Genomic DNA, 14,990 nt, shown 5'->3' with positions numbered 1-14,990 from the left:
TGATAGATATTATCCTGACCAACTTGCCCTCTAAATACACCTCTGCTGTTTTCAATCAGGATCTCAGCGATCACTGCCTCATTGCCTGCATCCTCTATGGGTCCGCAGTCAAACAACCACCCCTCATCACTGTCAAACGCTCCCTAAAACATTTCTGCAAGCAGGCCTTTCTAATCGACCTGGCCCGGGTATCCTGGAAGGATATTGACCTCATCCCGTCAGTAGAGGATGCCTGGTCATTCTTTAAAAGTAATTTCCTCACCATCTTAAATAAGCATGCCCCTTTCAATTAATAAAAAAACTAAGAACAGATACAACCCTTGGTTCACTCCAGACCTGACTGCCCTCGACCAGCACAAAAACACCCTGTGGCACTAGCATTGAATAGTCCCAGCGATATGCAACTGTTCAGGGAAGTCAGGAACCAATATACACACAGTCAGTCAGGAAAACAAAAGCTAGCTTTTTCATAAAAGAAATTTGCATCCTGTAGCTCTAACTCCAAAAAGTTTTGGGACACTGTAAAGTCCATGGAGAATAAGAGCACCTCCTCCCAGCTGCCCACTGCACTGAGGCTAGGAAACACTGTCACCACCGATAAATCCACAATAATCGAGAATTTCAAGAAGCATTTCTCTACGGCAGTTCATGCTTTCCTCCTGGCTACCCCAACCCCGGCCAACAGCTCGGCACCCCCCGCAGCTACTTCTTTGGACACTGTGTTAACAAACCTCCAAACGAGCTTCAATGCCATACAACACTCCTTCCGTGGCCTTCAACTGCTCTTAAATGCTAGTAAAACTAAATGCATGCTCTTCAACTGTTTGATGCCCGCACCTGCCCGCCCGACTAGCATCACTACTCTGGACGGTTCTGACTTAGAATATGGGGACAACTACAAACACCTAGGTGTCTGGCTAGACTGTAAACTCTCCTTCCAGACTCATATTAAACATCTCCAATCCAAAATTAAATCTAGAATCGGCTTCATATTTCTTAACAAAGCCCCCTTCACTCACGCCGCCAAACATACCTTCGTAAAACTGACTATCCTACCGATCCTCGACTTTGGCGATGTCATTCACAAAACAACTTCCAATACTCCGCATCCAGTTTGCTGAGTAGTCTATCACAGTGCCATCCGTTTTGTCACCAAAGCCCCTCATACCACCTACCACTGTGACCTGTATTGCCTCGTCGGCTGGCCCTCGCTACATATTTGTCACCAGACCCACTTGCTCCAGGTCATGTATAATCTATGCTTTCCTTTCAGTTCTCTGCTGCCAATGACTGGAACGAATTGCAATAATCGCTGAAGCTGGAGACTTATATTTCCCTCACTAACTTTAAACAACAGCTATCTGAGCAGCTGTACACATCGCTGCAGCTGTACACAGTCCATCTGTACATTTACATTACATTTACATTTAAGTCATTTAGCAGACGCTCTTATTCAGAGCGACTTACAAATTGGTGGATTCACCTTATGACATCCAGTAGAACAGTCACTTTACAATAGTGCATCTAAATCTTAAAGGGGGGGGTGAGAAGGATTACTTATCCTATCCTAGGTATTCCTTAAAGAGGTGGGGTTTCAGGTGTCCCCGGAAGGTGGTGATTGACTCCGCTGTCCTGGCGTCGTGAGGGAGTTTGTTCCACCATTGGGGGGCCAGAGCAGTGAACAGTTTTGACTGGGCTGAGCGGGAACTGTACTTCCTCAGTGGTAGGGAGGCGAGCAGGCCAGAGGTGGATGAACGCAGTGCCCTTGTTTGGGTGTAGGGCCTGATCAGAGCCTGGAGGTACTGAGGTGCCGTTCCCCTCACAGCTCCGTAGGCAAGGACCATGGTCTTGTAGCGGATGCGAGCTTCAACTGGAAGCCAGTGGAGAGAGCGGAGGAGCGGGGTGACGTGAGAGAACTTGGGAAAGTTGAACACCAGACGGGCTGCGGCGTTCTGGATGAGTTGTAGGGGTTTAATGGCACAGGCAGGGAGCCCAGCCAACAGCGAGTTGCAGTAATCCAGACGGGAGATGACAAGTGCCTGGATTAGGACCTGCGCCGCTTCCTGTGTGAGGCAGGGTCGTACTCTGCGGATGTTGTAGAGCATGAACCTACAGGAACGGGCCACCGCCTTGATGTTAGTTGAGAACGACAGGGTGTTGTCCAGGATCACGCCAAGGTTCTTAGCGTTCTGGGAGGAGGACACAATGGAGTTGTCAACCGTGATGGCGAGATCATGGAACGGGCAGTCCTTCCCCGGGAGGAAGAGCAGCTCCGTCTTGCCGAGGTTCAGCTTGAGGTGGTGATCCGTCATCCACACTGATATGTCTGCTAGACATGCAGAGATGCGATTCACCACCTGGTCATCAGAAGGGGGAAAGGAGAATATTAATTGTGTGTCGTCTGCATAGCAATGATAGGAGAGACCATGTGAGGTTATGACAGAGCCAAGTGACTTGGTGTATAGCGAGAATAGGAGAGGGCCTAGAACAGAGCCCTGGGGGACACCAGTGGTGAGAGCGCGTGGTGAGGAGACAGATTCTCGCCACGCCACCTGGTAGGAGCGATCTGTCAGGTAGGACGCAATCCAAGCGTGGGCCGCGCCGGAGATGCCCAACTCGGAGAGGGTGGAGAGGAGGATCTGATGGTTCACAGTATCGAAGGCAGCCGATAGGTCTAGAAGGATGAGAGCAGAGGAGAGAGAGTTAGCTTTAGCAGTGCGGAGCGCCTCTGTGATACAGAGAAGAGCAGTCTCAGTTGAATGACTAGTCTTGAAACCTGACTGATTTGGATCAAGAAGGTCATTCAGAGAGAGATAGCGGGAGAGCTGGCCAAGGACGGCACGTTCAAGAGTTTTGGAGAGAAAAGAAAGAAGGGATACTGGTCTGTAGTTGTTGACATCGGAGGGATCGAGTGTAGGTTTTTTCAGAAGGGTGCAACTCTCGCTCTCTTGAAGACGGAAGGGACGTAGCCAGCGGTCAGGGATGAGTTGATGAGCGAGGTGAGGTAAGGGAGAAGGTCTCCGGAAATGGTCTGGAGAAGAGAGGAGGGGATAGGGTCAAGCGGGCAGGTTGTTGGGCGGCCGGCCGTCACAAGACGCGAGATTTCATCTGGAGAGAGAGGGGAGAAAGAGGTCAGAGCACAGGGTAGGGCAGTGTGAGCAGAACCAGCGGTGCCGTTTGACTTAGCAAACGAGGATCGGATGTCGTCGACCTTCTTTTCAAAATGGTTGACGAAGTCATCTGCAGAGAGGGAGGAGGGGGGATTCAGGAGGGAGGAGAAGGTGGCAAAGAGCTTTCTAGGGTTAGAGGCAGATGCTTGGAATTTAGAGTGTTAGAAAATGGCTTTAGCAGCAGAGACAGAGGAGGAAAATGTAGAGAGGAGGGAGTGAAAGGATGCCAGGTCCGCAGGGAGGCGAGTTTTCCTCCATTTCCGCTCGGCTGCCCGGAGCCCTGTAAATAGCCCACCCAATCTACCTACCTCATCCCCATACTGTTTTTATGTACTTTTCTGCTCTTTTGCACACCAGTATTTCTACTTGTATTAGTATTTCATCTGCTCACCTATCACTCCAGTGTGAATCTGCTAAATTGTAATTACTTAGCTACTATGGCCTATTTATTGCCTTACCTCCTCATGCCATTTGCACACACTGTATATAGACTTTATTTTTTTTCTTATATTGTGTTATTGACTGTATGCTTGTTTATTCCATGTGTAACTCTGTGTTGTTGTTTGTTGTGCACTACTTTGCTTTATCTTGGTCAGGGTCGCAGTTGTAAATGACAACTTGTTCTCAACTGGCCTACCTGGTTAAATAAAGGTGAAATTAAAACATTTTTTAAAAAAATCTTAAAAAACGCAGTTTCTTATAGGAATCTTATAGGAATGCTATAGTGCTTTTTCGTAAGAGGAGCCAATTTGACTGTATGGAGTAGCTAACGTTCGATGAGCAAAGACTAAGACTGGTAGACAGGGATACCAGACTGCACTCTGGTCAAAGAGTGATGACAGATAACCCTGCAAATGAAAACAGTCTGATCTAACACAAAAGCCAAACTGACAAATAAATGTCCTTTTTTTATATTAACATGGTTGCCATGGTGAATAATCCAATAATAATTGGTAGGACCCATGAAAGGAAACTCAAGTGGTTGCTATGGTGAATAATCCAATAATAATTGGTAGGACCCATGAAAGGAAACTCAAGTGGTTGCCATGGTGAATAATCCAATAATAATTGGTAGGACCCATGAAAGGAAACTCTAAATGAAAATACTGACAGATCAATAAAAATGTCCTTGTAGATCTAATCGAAATTATTCCAAATTAATATCTAAGGGTATTTTTTTAAATACATTAATACATTTCCCGTTGCAGGTATTATAAATGAACAGTGTGTCTTTTTCCCAAAGTTTGGTGTTGACTGTGAACTTTACTTAGTGAGGTAGCTGTGCTTTGTGGAAGAATGTCAGATGTAACTTATTGTCAACATTGAGTTGTTACTGGCTAGCTGGCTAGTTGGCTAGCTGGCTAGTTGGCTAGCTGGCTAGCTGGCTAGTTGGCTAGTTGGCTAGCTGGCTAGTTGGCTAGCTAGCTAGCTGGCTAGTTGGCTAGCTGGCTAGCTGGCTAGTTGGCTAGTTGGCTAGCTGGCTAGTTGGCTAGCTGGCTAGTTGGCTAGCTGGCTAGCTGGCTAGCTGGCTAGTTGGCTAGTTGGCTAGCTGGCTAGTTGGCTAGCTAGCTAGCTGGCTAGTTGGCTAGCTGGCTAGCTGGCTAGTTGGCTAGTTGGCTAGCTGGCTAGTTGGCTAGCTGGCTAGCTGGCTAGTTGGCTAGCTAGCTAGTTGGCTAGTTGGCTAGCTGGTGTAAATAATACTTTGATAACCATACATATGCTTGAAGGCCGTGGCAGGCCTCTATTGATGGCATTGATAACTCTATGTGGGACTCCTGGATGGATGCTTTTGGCAAATACAAGACTCTCGTTTCCTCTGTTTTAATTTCTATTTCTGTTTTTGCGGCTATTCTGGTTTTGTGTGGGTGCTGCTGCATTCCATGTATTCGCTCGCTTACCAATAAAGTGATAACTAAGGCTATTGATCCTAGCGCCCCGGCTCAGATGTATCCTCTCTTGGGCCCGGAGGATGTGTACGATGACTTAGAGATGTGCGAAATCGACTGATTAGTCACGTCTCTGCTGAGACGAGAAGAGAGGGATTACTTAAACTTTTCTCTGAAAAGTTTCTTCCTATCAGTTGGTCACGTCTGTAAGACGTGAAGAGAGGGATTTGTAAATAATACTTTGATAACCATACATATGCTTGAAGGCCGTGGCAGGCCTCTATATCTAATGCTTCAGCCCTCAGTAACGAAGGGCATAAACAAACGGAGATTACTAATGTGTTTGCTATAATGTTGCTGTAAGCTGTTTTGGGTGCGCCTCTGCAAATGTTTCCACACATAGTCACGAAAACAGGAAGAGGGCCAAACCACAAGACTGGAGAAGTTGCATCTCGTGAGGACATATCTGCTGATGACAGGAACACACACACACATACACACACACCCCACCCAGATACATTCACATTTAGAACCACACACCCAGCATTTAGCCTCAAGGGATCGTGGGCGTATCTGCTTTTTGACACATGTAAGCTAGTTGAGCAACGCAAAACAGACATTAAACAGGAACATTCTGAGACAATGGCAACAACAACCTTGGACCAATAAGGAGAGACAACGCCCGGGTCTGGACCAATCCGAGGACCAGACCTTCCAGAATCAACCTACTTTCTGTACTGTATAAAACATGTATGCTGTCTAAATTAGGGGCTCTCTTTTTCTGACTCCCTCTGAGTTCAAGGAACAGAGCCCGTATACGCTGTACACAATACTTTTACTCTGAATAAACTGCAGATTGTTAAACTTTAACTCCTCGTCTGAACTGATCCTTGACCGACTCGCTCACCTAAGCATCTCACCTTTTACCAACACTGGCTAGCTGGCTAGTTGGCTAGCTGGCTAGCTAACTGGATATAACAGGTAATGACGTTCGTTACCTTATTTGTGCTTAATTTTATTTGTTTGTTTACACAGATGACATCAGCCGTGTATATATATATATTTAAACTTCCTTGGCTAAATATACCTAGCTAGTTGATTTGCTAGCTAGTTGGTTGGTGTTGATGAATAACTATCAGAGAGGGAGACCAAATCACGGACGCTGGACTGAGTGGAATCAAGTATAGCAAAATGGCAGTTTATTAAAGTCAAAGATATCTTGTCAAGCGTGCACGGACCGATTCATTTAGCTCAGAAGAACAGAGTGTGCAATGTATTTTGTACATAGAATGACGTAGGTTGATTCTTGTAGTTCTGTCTTCTGACTGGTTGGTGAAGGTTGGAGGCGGGTCCTGTCCGACCCTGTGCCGGAGCCCCATTGGTGCTCCTTGAAGTCGTCTGATCCTGGCTCCTGCCCAGTTGAATGGGGTGTGGGGTGTGTGTGCTCTGAAATGTCTGTGTGTCTGTGTGTGTCCATGAGGTGAGATAAGGGGAACTGAAACTGACAGTTGGTGTTTCAGGCGAGGGCGCTTCCTGTTTTGACAGGGACGCATGTGATAACTTAAGTCAGACAGATGAGCTTGGTATTCTACAGTTGCTTATGCGGTTTAGAATCTGCTGAGGACAGAATGTGTTTGTGTTAAATGCAGAAGTATGTCTTGAGCAATGGCCCCCTAAGTCTCAGTCATGGGGTGTGTTTTAATTATAAGGTTCCAGACAAACTCTGCTAGGCTATGAGTGATTCATATATTAGGGATATACTACATTGGTTAGCTAGCTAGCCAACGTTAGCTCCTATCTGCCTTAGTACTGTTATCTATGGTATAACCAAAGATACTGTATATAGAACCAACCCCAAAATAGTTCATCTGTGTCGTTTACAGTGGGAGCAAATTAAGCATATTGGGCGGAACAAACAAGGAGGTTGGCAAAATCAGAGTTAGCGAGATCCCATTTGAGGCAATTGCATATTTTCCTTTAGGGAACGTCTCATCTGTGAAGTGCGCATGTGCACAAACTAAATTCGACTTTGCACTCCTTGAAATTGTATTGGTCACGTACACGTATTTAGATGTTATTACCGGTGTTGAGAAAATGCTTGTGTTCCTAGCTCCAACAGTGCAGTAATATCTAACTAAATGCTGGTGTTCCTAGCTCCAACAGTGCAGTAGTATCTAACTAAATGCTTGTGTTCCTAGCTCCAACAGTGCAGTAGTGTCTAACTAAATGCTTGTGTTCCTAGCTCCAACAGTGCAGTAGTATCTAACTAAATGCTTGTGTTCCTAGCTCCAACAGTGCAGTAGTATCTAACTAAATGCTTGTGTTCCTAGCTCCAACAGTGCAGTAGTATCTAACTAAATGCTTGTGTTCCTAGCTCCAACAGTGCAGTAGTGTCTAACTAAATGCTTGTGTTCCTAGCTCCAACAGTGCAGTAGTGTCTAACTAAATGCTTGTGTTCCTAGCTCCAACAGTGCAGTAGTATCTAACTAAATGCTTGTGTTCCTAGCTCCAACAGTGCAGTAGTATCTAACTAAATGCTTGTGTTCCTAGCTCCAACAGTGCAGTAGTATCTAACTAAATGCTTGTGTTTCTAGCTCCAACAGTGCAGTAGTATCTAACTAAATGCTTGTGTTCCTAGCTCCAACAGTGCAGTAGTGTCTAACTAAATGCTTGTGTTCCTAGCTCCAACAGTGCAGTAGTATCTAACTAAATGCTTGTGTTCCTAGCTCCAACAGTGCAGTAGTGTCTAACTAAATGCTTGTGTTCCTAGCTCCAACAGTGCAGTAGTATCTAACTAAATGCTTGTGTTCCTAGCTCCAACAGTGCAGTAGTATCTAACTAAATGCTTGTGTTCCTAGCTCCAACAGTGCAGTAGTATCTAACTAAATGCTTGTGTTCCTAGCTCCAACAGTGCAGTAGTGTCTAACTAAATGCTTGTGTTCCTAGCTCCAACAGTGCAGTAGTGTCTAACTAAATGCTTGTGTTCCTAGCTCCAACAGTGCAGTAGTATCTAACTAAATGCTTGTGTTCCTAGCTCCAACAGTGCAGTAGTATCTAACTAAATGCTTGTGTTCCTAGCTCCAACAGTGCAGTAGTATCTAACTAAATGCTTGTGTTTCTAGCTCCAACAGTGCAGTAGTATCTAACTAAATGCTTGTGTTCCTAGCTCCAACAGTGCAGTAGTGTCTAACTAAATGCTTGTGTTTCTAGCTCCAACAGTGCAGTAGTATCTAACTAAATGCTTGTGTTCCTAGCTCCAACAGTGCAGTAGTATCTAACTAAATGCTTGTGTTCCTAGCTCCAACAGTGCAGTAGTGTCTAACTAAATGCTTGTGTTCCTAGCTCCAACAGTGCAGTAGTATCTAACTAAATGCTTGTGTTCCTAGCTCCAACAGTGCAGTAGTATCTAACTAAATGCTTGTGTTCCTAGCTCCAACAGTGCAGTAGTATCTAACTAAATGCTTGTGTTTCTAGCTCCAACAGTGCAGTAGTATCTAACTAAATGCTTGTGTTCCTAGCTCCAACAGTGCAGTAGTGTCTAACTAAATGCTTGTGTTCCTAGCTCCAACAGTGCAGTAGTATCTAACTAAATGCTTGTGTTCCTAGCTCCAACAGTGCAGTAGTGTCTAACTAAATGCTTGTGTTCCTAGCTCCAACAGTGCAGTAGTATCTAACTAAATGCTTGTGTTCCTAGCTCCAACAGTGCAGTAGTATCTAACTAAATGCTTGTGTTCCTAGCTCCAACAGTGCAGTAGTATCTAACTAAATGCTTGTGTTCCTAGCTCCAACAGTGCAGTAGTGTCTAACTAAATGCTTGTGTTCCTAGCTCCAACAGTGCAGTAGTGTCTAACTAAATGCTTGTGTTCCTAGCTCCAACAGTGCAGTAGTATCTAACTAAATGCTTGTGTTCCTAGCTCCAACAGTGCAGTAGTATCTAACTAAATGCTTGTGTTCCTAGCTCCAACAGTGCAGTAGTATCTAACTAAATGCTTGTGTTTCTAGCTCCAACAGTGCAGTAGTATCTAACTAAATGCTTGTGTTCCTAGCTCCAACAGTGCAGTAGTGTCTAACTAAATGCTTGTGTTTCTAGCTCCAACAGTGCAGTAGTATCTAACTAAATGCTTGTGTTCCTAGCTCCAACAGTGCAGTAGTATCTAACTAAATGCTTGTGTTCCTAGCTCCAACAGTGCAGTAGTGTCTAACTAAATGCTTGTGTTCCTAGCTCCAACAGTGCAGTAGTATCTAACTAAATGCTTGTGTTCCTAGCTCCAACAGTGCAGTAGTGTCTAACTAAATGCTTGTGTTTCTAGCTCCAACAGTGCAGTAGTATCTAACTAAATGCTTGTGTTCCTAGCTCCAACAGTGCAGTAGTATCTAACTAAATGCTTGTGTTCCTAGCTCCAACAGTGCAGTAGTATCTAACTAAATGCTTGTGTTCCTAGCTCCAACAGTGCAGTAGTATCTAACTAAATGCTTGTGTTCCTAGTCCAACAGTGCAGTAGTGTCTAACTAAATGCTTGTGTTTCTAGCTCCAACAGTGCAGTAGTATCTAACTAAATGCTTGTGTTCCTAGCTCCAACAGTGCAGTAGTATCTAACTAAATGCTTGTGTTCCTAGCTCCAACAGTGCAGTAGTATCTAACTAAATGCTTGTGTTCCTAGCTCCAACAGTGCAGTAGTATCTAACTAAATGCTTGTGTTTCTAGCTCCAACAGTGCAGTAGTATCTAACTAAATGCTTGTGTTCCTAGCTCCAACAGTGAAGTAGTATCTAACTAAATGCTTGTGTTCCTAGCTCCAACAGTGCAGTAGTGTCTAACAATTCACAACAATACACACAAATCTAAAAGTAAAAGGATGGAATTAAGAAATATATAAATATTAGGACGAGCAATGTCAGAGTGGCATTGACTAAAATACACCTACATGTACCCTTTATTTTGTAAATATTTTCTTAACTTCATTTCTTGAATTGCATTGTTGGTTAATAATGACCCATCAGTCAGCTCTCTGTTTCCACTCTCTGAATGGAGCTGGCCTGAACTGGCAGGTTTCACACCCCACATTTACATAGGGAGGGACGTGTCACATTTACATAGGGAGGGACGTGTCACATTTACATAGGGAGGGACGTGTCACATTTACATAGGGAGGGACGTGTCACATTTACATAGGGAGGGACGTGTCACATTTACATAGGGAGGGACGTGTCACATTTACATAGGGAGGGACGTGTCACATTTACATAGGGAGGGACGTGTCACATTCTCTGGCCTATCCAGAAAAATGCTAAATGTCTCTTCCTTTGAGAAAGTAAGCTGAGAGACCAGCACCCAGTGTGGAATGATGTTTACCCGCTGACTAAACTAAATACATTTAGATGTAAATGGACAATAAAGTATCAATCATTTAAAAGTAAAAAAATGTATGTACCAATCGCAGACTGCCCCTTTATCAATTCCTCCAGTACTGAACAACATATTTGAGAGCATAACTTCAGTAGAATGCCCCTTTAAAACCACACCGTAGCCTAGTTCAACAACTGCTGAGTTGTTTTTAAGATAATACTCACTGGTGTTAATAAGATCTTCTGTCTCCTCCTCTTTCACTCCCAGAACGGCTTCAACCTTCTCTTTTATTGAGACAGCCTCCTCTTCCTCCTCCCCAAAAGGTTTGTCTTTCACTGAAACAGCCTCCTCTTCCTGCTTTTTCATTCTGAAAGCTTCTACCTCCTCTTCCACTGTGAAAGACTCTATCCCCTCTTCCTCTTTCACTGTGACAGCCTGTATCCCCTCTTCCTCTGTGACAGCCTGTATCCCCACTTCCTCTTCCACTGTGACAGCCTGTATCCCCTCTTCCTCTTCCTCTGTGAAAGACTGTATCCCCTCTTCCTCTTCCACTGTGACAGCCTGTATCCCCTCTTCCTCTTCCACTGTGACAGCCTGTATCCCCTCTTCCTCTTCCTCTGTGACAGCCTGTATCCCCTCTTCCTCTTCCACTGTGACAGCCTGTATCCCCTCTTCCTCTTTCACTGTGACAGCCTGTATCCCCTCTTCCTCTTCCACTGTGACAGCCTGTATCCCCTCTTGCTCTTCCACTGTGACAGCCTGTATCCCCTCTTCCTCTTCCACTGTGACAGCCTGTATCCCCTCTTCCTCTTCCACTGTGACAGCCTGTATCTCCTCCTCCTCTTCCTCTGTGACAGCCTGTATCCCCTCTTCCTCTTCCTCTGTGACAGCCTGTATCCCCTCTTCCTCTTCCACTGTGACAGCCTGTATCCCCTCTTCCTCTTCCACTGTGACAGCCTGTATCCCCTCTTCCTCTTCCGCTGTGACAGCCTGTATCCCCTCTTCCTCTTCCTCTGTGAAAGACTGTATCCCCTCTTCCTCTGTGAAAGACTGTATCCCCTCTTCCTCTTCCACTGTGACAGCCTGTATCCCCTCTTCCTCTTCCTCTTCCACTGTGACAGCCTGTATCCCCTCTTCCTCTTCCTCTGTGACAGCCTGTATCCCCTCTTCCTCTGTGACAGCCTGTATCCCCTCTTCCTCTGTGACAGCCTGTATCCCCTCTTCCTCTTCCACTGTGACAGCCTGTATCCCCTCTTCCTCTTCCACTGTGACAGCCTGTATCCCCTCTTCCTCTTCCACTGTGACAGCCTGTATCCCCTCTTCCTCTTCCACTGTGACAGCCTGTATCCCCTCTTCCTCTTCCACTGTGACAGCCTGTATCCCCTCTTCCTCTTCCACTGTGACAGCCTGTATCCCCTCTTCCTCTGTGACAGCCTGTATCCCCTCTTCCTCTGTGACAGCCTGCATCCCCTCTTCCTCTGTGACAGCCTGTATCCCCTCTTCCTCTGTGACAGCCTGCATCCCCTCTTCCTCTGTGACAGCCTGTATCCCCTCTTCCTCTGTGACAGCCTGTATCCCCTCTTCCTCTGTGACAGCCTGTATCCCCTCTTCCTCTGTGACAGCCTGTATCCCCTCTTCCTCTGTGACAGCCTGTATCCCCTCTTCCTCTGTGACAGCCTGTATCCCCTCTTCCTCTGTGACAGCCTGTATCCCCTCTTCCTCTGTGACAGCCTGTATCCCCTCTTCCTCTGTGACAGCCTGTATCCCCTCTTCCTCTTCCTCTGTGACAGCCTATATCCCCTCTTCCTCTGTGACAGCCTGTATCCCCTCTTCCACTGTGACAGCCTGTATCCCCTCTTCCTCTTCCACTGTGACAGCCTGTATCCCCTCTTCCTCTGTGACAGCCTGTATCCCCTCTTTCTCTGTGACAGCCTATATCCCCTCTTCCCCTGTGACAGCCTGTATCCCCTCTTCCACTGTGACAGCCTGTATCCCCTCTTCCTCTTCCACTGTGACAGCCTGTATCCCCTCTTCCACTGTGACAGCCTGTATCCCCTCTTCCACTGTGACAGCCTGTATCCCCTCTTCCTCTTCCACTGTGACAGCCTGTATCCCCTCTTCCACTGTGACAGCCTGTATCCCCTCTTCCACTGTGACAGCCTGTATCCCCTCTTCCACTGTGACAGCCTGTATCCCCTCTTCCACTGTGACAGCCTGTATCCCCTCTTCCTCTTCCACTGTGACAGCCTGTATCTCCTCTTCCACTGTGACAGCCTGTATCCCCTCTTCCACTGTGACAGCCTGTATCCCCTCTTCCACTGTGACAGCCTGTATCCCCTCTTCCTCATTCACTCCTAAAGTTTCATCCTCTTCTTTCAATGTGATAGCCTCCTCTTTCTCCTTTTTCATTCTGAAAGCTTCTTCTCCTTTCACTGTGATAACCTCCTCTTTTAAGTCAATGTTCAGCCCCAGAGCTTCTTTCTCCGTACAGCAGACCTCCTCACGTCGCCATCTGCTGGCTGCATTGGGTAACGCACAGAGGCTCTGTCAAACAATATCATAACAAATCATTTCAGTACGTTTTTACCACACTACTTACTACCACACAACTACTACGAAGTTGGTTAAAAGAAAAACGGAAACATCCGGTTTTCAGGGATATAGATTATGTTTAACCCAATGATATGTATCGGTAGCGTGGCCGAGCGGTCTAAGGCGCTGGATTAAGGCTCCAGTCTCTTCGGAGGCGCGGGTTCGAATCCCGCCGCTGCCAGATATTTTGGCTCCCGAGCGTCGCAGCGGTCTAAGGCACTGCATCTCAGTGCGAGCACTGGTTCGATTCCAGGCTGTGATTGGGTCCCATAGTGTCGCACAATTAGTCCAGCGACGTCCGGGTTTGGCAAGGGTTTTTGTAAAATAAGAATTTGGCTTGACTAGTTATATAAGGGAAAAAAATAACTGAAGTTCAAATTGATTACATGTAGATTTTTTTGTCACTGGTGTACACACAGTGGTGGAAAAAGTACTCAATTGTCATACTTGAGTAAAAGTAAAGATACCTTAATAGAAAATGACTCAAGTAAAAGTGAAAGACACCCAGTAAAATACTACTTGAGTAAAAGTCTAAAAGTATCTGGTTTTACATGTACTTAAGTATCAGAAGTAAAAAGGGTAAACCCCATTTGAAATTAATTTATTAATAAGCAAACCAGACGGCACAATTGTATTTTTTTTATTGACGGATAGCCAGGGTCACACTCCAACACTCAAACATCATTTACCTGTAGCCAGGGTCACACTCCAACACTCAGACATCATTGACCTGTAGCCAGGGTCACACTCCAACACTCAGACATCATTTACCTGTAGCCAGGGTCACACTCCAACACTCAGACATCATTTACCTGTAGCCAGGGTCACACTCCAACACTCAGACATCATTTACCTGTAGCCAGGGTCACACTCCAACACTCAGACATCATTTACCTGTAGCCAGGGTCACACTCCAACACTCAGACATCATTTACCTGTAGCCAGGGTCACACTCCAACACTCAGACATCATTTACCTGTAGCCAGGGTCACACTCCAACACTCAGACATCATTTACCTGTAGCCAGGGTCACACTCCAACACTCAGACATCATTTACCTGTAGCCAGGGTCACACTCCAACACTCAGACATCATTTACCTGTAGCCAGGGTCACACTCCAACACTCAGACATCATTTACCTGTAGCCAGGGTCACACTCCAACACTCAGACATCATTTACCTGTAGCCAGGGTCACACTCCAACACTCAGACATCATTTACCTGTAGCCAGGGTCACACTCCAACACTCAGACATCATTTACCTGTAGCCAGGGTCACACTCCAACACTCAGACATCATTTACCTGTAGCCAGGGTCACACTCCAACACTCAGACATCATTTACCTGTAGCCAGGGTCACACTCCAACACTCAGACATCATTTACCTGTAGCCAGGGTCACACTCCAACACTCAGACATCATTTACCTGTAGCCAGGGTCACACTCCAACACTCAGACATCATTTACCTGTAGCCAGGGTCACACTCCAACACTCAGACATCATTTACCTGTAGCCAGGGTCACACTCCAACACTCAGACATCATTTACCTGTAGCCAGGGTCACACTCCAACACTCAGACATCATTTACCTGTAGCCAGGGTCACACTCCAACACTCAGACATCATTTACCTGTAGCCAGGGTCACACTCCAACACTCAGACATCATTTACCTGTAGCCAGGGTCACACTCCAACACTCAGACATCATTTACCTGTAGCCAGGGTCACTCTCCAACACTCAGACATCCTTTACAGATGAAGCGTTTGTGTTAAGTGAGTCCGCCTGAGCAGAGGCAGTAGAGATGACCAGGGATGTTCTCTGTTTAGTGAGTCCTCCAGATCAGAGGCAGTAGAGATGACCAGGGATGTTCTCTGTTTAGTGAGTCCTCCAGATCAGAGGCAGTAGAGATGACCAGGGATGTTCTCTGTTTAGTGAGTCCTCCAGATCAGAGGCAGTAGGGATGACCAGGGATGTTCTCTGTTTAGTGAGTCCT

General features: G+C 46.0%; 1 protein-coding gene and 1 non-coding gene across 2 annotated transcripts in view; both read left to right on the top strand.

Annotated features, from left to right (window-relative positions):
* The first annotated feature begins 4,809 nt into the window (after positions 1-4,809).
* LOC124020178 (zinc finger protein 883-like) overlaps positions 4,810-14,990 on the top strand; it is a 49,714-nt gene continuing 39,533 nt past the window's right edge. The window contains exon 1 of the mRNA XM_046335507.1: positions 4,810-6,037. The gene's annotated coding sequence lies outside the window, so the exon portion shown is untranslated. The remainder of the gene's footprint in view (positions 6,038-14,990) is intronic.
* On the top strand, positions 13,094-13,175 carry trnal-aag. Its single transcript has one exon. It is a non-coding gene; the product is annotated as a tRNA-Leu (tRNA).

This window comes from Oncorhynchus gorbuscha, unplaced genomic scaffold (assembly GCF_021184085.1).
Source record: "Oncorhynchus gorbuscha isolate QuinsamMale2020 ecotype Even-year unplaced genomic scaffold, OgorEven_v1.0 Un_scaffold_766, whole genome shotgun sequence".
NCBI lineage: Eukaryota > Metazoa > Chordata > Actinopteri > Salmoniformes > Salmonidae > Oncorhynchus > Oncorhynchus gorbuscha.
This window is presented reverse-complemented; position numbering and strand designations above follow the sequence as displayed.